The sequence below is a fragment of the Staurois parvus genome, unplaced genomic scaffold (genome assembly GCF_062004578.1).
Source record: "Staurois parvus isolate SC_StPar_1 unplaced genomic scaffold, SC_StPar_1.0 ptg000572l, whole genome shotgun sequence".
NCBI classification, from domain to species: Eukaryota; Metazoa; Chordata; class Amphibia; order Anura; family Ranidae; genus Staurois; species Staurois parvus.
The window spans coordinates 1486254-1490955 of record NW_028318368.1 but is presented as its reverse complement, the minus strand read 5'-3'; positions in this window follow the sequence as shown (position 1 = coordinate 1490955).

The following is a 4702-nucleotide window of genomic DNA, read 5'->3' as shown; positions in this document are numbered from 1 at the left end:
GAGAATTTAATAAAATATTGTACCAAAAATACCTTAAATGTCCTTAAAAACAATATAAAATTATTTAGGAAGCTAATTAGATAGTGTCATGGTCTGGACATCTAGACATCAATAACCTCTGGTCAAAAACAGTCTAAGCAGAACCACAGGCAAAATTCTACATACATAAATGAACTGCATATAAGGGGTCTGCTTTACCTGTCAAAATATTTAAATTTGGTCCTGAGATATACATAACACTATCACACAGCTTAGACTGGAATAAGCACTTTCTCTATTACAGCTAGGGATACAGTGGCGTCATTTGTCAGCCCTCATCTTGTTGACCATGCAGTGGTGACGCAGCAGCAAAGCAATGCAGTCTGCTTGCCTTATGAAGTAGGTGGTGTTGGAAAGAAAGGAAGGCATAAAAAGGGGACAGCATTAATGTGATCTTTTACATTTCTCTGCTTGGGTTAACCACAGGTATGCTTTACTTTCTCATTAACTGTGCATCATGTTTTTCTATTTAATACTCTTAGGGCAGGCAGTAGCATTTGTTTTTCCAATCCCTTTCTTTCTCATGTGCCTAATTTTAATCACCACATGCTCACAAAATGTATCTCTCCATCTCTTTGTCTGGTTATCCACTGGACTCCCCAACACTTTTATGAGTGCCCCTGGGCCCCTCCAAAGTTCAAGAGGGCCTCTCCTCGCAAGACAGCATCAGCATCACATATTCAGGAGAAAACAATATCTTTCAACATGTTCTGAGCACCTGACAGGAAGGAACTATTCCCTTTAACAATTCTGAACTCTACTAGTTAATATTTAATTGGTTTGGAAGAATTGGATGCATGCAACATACTCCTCATGAATGCATAAATCAAAAACAACCCACAGGACAACTTTGGTACACTTTAAAAATATCCTGTTCCCCAAATGCATGTACTGGCTGAGAATCCCCAGTCATGGAAAGAAATAGGCCAGGATAGTCTTAAAAAAAAGTGTGAGGTCCTCCCCAAAAGTTGTACCAAGCCCTCTGAGTCTGGTACAGATTTTAAGGGGGAACCTCCATGTAAATAGGGCCCCTCCAAAAAAAAAATCACACCAGACCCTCATCAAGCATACACCCTGGCTGGCCAGGAAAGGGGTGCGACCAGCACAATTTCCCCCCAGAGCTTAACAGGCCACTTGCACCCAACATGGGGGCGTACCATGCAAGCGGGTACCCCCCTGGCAAAGCAACTTGTCTCCATTTTGATAAGGCCAAGATTTTCCTTACAACAATCCTGGCCCAGTGGTTGTGGGGGGTCTGCAGGCAGGGGATTTTTGGAATCTGGAAACACTCTTTAACAATAAGGGGGCACCCAGATACCACCCCCCACCCCCCTCATGTGAATGTAGATAGTACCCCTACTCCCTCAAAAAAGTAAAGAGTAAGTAAAAGCAAACCCTTTTTGTAAATTCTTTGATAACAAAAATTTTGGTGTAAAAACCTACCAACCGCTGACATGATTGGATTCCTATGATGGCTCAACCATGAATGGCAGCTCCCGCAGAGGACAGCTAAGTATAAATGAAGGGATGGGGTCTCTCAGGTGACATCATTGACCAACTATGGACCATATCCGGTCATTAAAATCACAGGGATTGCCATGATGTCGTTTACCGAGCAACATTTCTTACCTGTGCCTTTTTTCTTGAATGCAAAGCAATGCTTGTACTGGTCTGCCTGTGTAGTCAACTCTTTAAAGTCCGATCAAAACTTTTTTTAGTTTTGGAAAGAGTAGGGGAGGATTTTTGGCTGCCCTCAGTGACACAGAGACACAGTTTTACCAGAAAGGAAGCAAAGGAATATGTGAAACAGAAACACATAAAGCTGTACATGGTTCTACCTTTCTTCAACTCTACTAAAAATGTTTATTTCTGTTTGTATTTCTTTTAGAGATTTTTCTTCACTTCCTCTCTGGTTAACACATTGCCACCATGGAGTAAGTCATGTAAAATCTCTCTAACAGAGTCCCAGACAGCAGTAAAAATTTCAAGAAGATTCTAATCCCTCTATACTATACTGAAACTAAATAAAAAAGTTTTGGCTGGGCATACGCTTTAAACTGCAGGGAAGTAAACAGAAGAGATAAAAGGTTATATTTGCAAAAGTGCTTGCTATGGTTGGATAAAAGATCTGATGAGGTTTTTAATGGAAAGCTGGAACATCAGAGGAATGTGTTATACATTTTTGTTTTCTGGCTCAGCAGTGCATGATGCGAAAATTCGAATGCAACTTTTTAATGTATTAGAAAGAATGAAATATAAATAGGCCGTTTAAAAGCGTTCTTTAAATGTGTTGAATAGGTTACAATCACATTTCAGTTTTTGCAATTCTTTATAATTCCATGGATACACCTTGGGGACCCTCATGCCAACGTCTCTATAATCCCCACCTTTACCCACCTTCAATAAAAATTGATACAGTACCCATTTTGGGATTTGGTTTGTTTTAGCCTTCATGCACACTTTAAGTTTTTACAGCGGCTGTTTTGGCTTTTGATGTTTTTTTCTACAGCTAGTAAACCCCCCAGCATGTTTTCTTATGTGTGCACACATAGACTGTAAACATTTTTTGGCTGGGATGTTTTTTGGCTCAGAAAAAAACCCAGGACTAGTGGGTTTCTAGAGGAGTTTTTTAGCTGTAAAAATGCTGTAACGCTGAAAAACGTGTCAAAACACAGTAATACGCCGCAAACCGGCGTTTTTGTACTTTTTTTTACCAAAAACAAATTTGGGGGGGGTAAAAAAAAACGTTAAAAACACAAACAATGAAAAACTCCACTAAACGCTAATGCAAAAACGTTTTTAACGTGACTTTACACACCTAACATTACCAGCATTATCAAAACGCCAAGTGTGCATGAGGGCTTATATTACAGAGTATGGAGGAGAAATAACAAGCAGTTTTAGGTCCAAGAGATGGAGTGAGACTCTATAGCACCAGGAAGTCCATTGTCAAGATGTCATGACTCTAAATCCACAGTGGGAACCTACCTGCACCTGCACATAATATAAATGACAGTATTTGTATTGACTGATAATTGATTGATTGATTAATTGATTAATTGATTTAGCAGCTTCAGCTATCATAAGAAGCATATATTTCACTACTGGATATACAAAAGAAATCTAATGAAAATGTATAAAAACATGGCAATTAAAATAAAAAACTGGCATTAAAACTTTCTTCCAGTGAAACAGTGATGCTTGCAGTCCAATTTCCAAGTTATTATTTTTCTTTGTGTTGCAGTCTTACCTTTTTTAAATCAGCATAATGCCTCTCTAAACAACACATATCAAATGTGACAGAAGAAAACACATGTCAAATTAGTAGTGTAGCTTGCACTTGCATACAGAGCTCCCTGAGAAACCATAGGTTCTAACATTATTGTTTACCATGGGAACTTGCCAGTAACTAGTAGCTGTGCAAGCTATTGAATCATATTTTACAACAGCCGTTCTGCTTTCCAGTTTCAAAAGAATGGTGGCATCAGCAGGAGTTATTGATTAACATATAATTAAGGCCAAGTGTGTTTTTCTGTACTGAATTCATCTTGCAATACATCAGGAAATGGCTTGCAGTTTGTATATAAAGACATACAAATTACTGTGTTTATTACAAGAGGATGTCTACTTGAAAAACAGAAATGTATGCAAAGCAATCTGGTGTTTGGAAGTGAATGCATAGCTTTATGTTTAGTACAAAGCAGATGTATACGTGGGATGAAGACATCACTACTGAGACAGGAATACTTTTGGGAAACAAATACTATTGTGAAAGTTTAAATATCTTGATTAAAAAAAGTTTACATATATTGACAAAAAGTTATACCATAATGATATTAACTACTTGTTAGTGTACTATATTTTCCCCAGTCCTGGTCACTTCGTAGGGTTGTCACCTTTTCTTCAAGCCAAACCTGAACACTTTAGTGGTGCACAGGCATTTTTTTGTAGTATACAGTATAGTGTTGTAAAAGACCTGGGACAACTTTGGGTGCCCCAAAGAGAACAGTAATGCAGCACGCTATGAGCTCCTTGGTGAACAGTGGGTGTGGCCAAATTGTGGCAACAGTGGGAGGGGCTTAAAGAGGCATGGTTAAATAAAAAAAAACAATCTTGTACCCATAAAATATGCTTAGCTTGCTGTGCCAAAAGTAAGAGTCTCATAGACATGCATAATCCCCAGCACAATCATTTAAAAAAAAAAACTCTTCCATTACATATGATTTTGCATATACTGAAAAAAGTCAGAGAGAACATTTTCTAAACCCACAGTTTCAAAATCAGTCTGTATATGCAGTAAAGCATGTTTATTCTAACTAGACTACAGGAGGATAAACCTTATCTCCCGCCATGTATACAGCTATACCAAGTGGTGTTGAATCTATCTCTTGGATCAGGTCAGATAGTTTAACTCAATGAATAAACTCACATGTGGAGAAAAGTCAGATTAGGAAACCCATTTGAATGTTCTGTTTAATAGTGAATATTCATAGGTAGAAAAATGTTAATGTTGTAGCCTCATAGAAGATGCATTCAGGAAGACAGGATACAGTGGAATGATTACAGAGAGAGGCAGGGGGGAGGGATATACACAAGTACGGTGAGAGAAAGAGTTCAGCTTAGACAGAAGGAGACAGCTTAAAGGCACAGAGCAATAATAAAT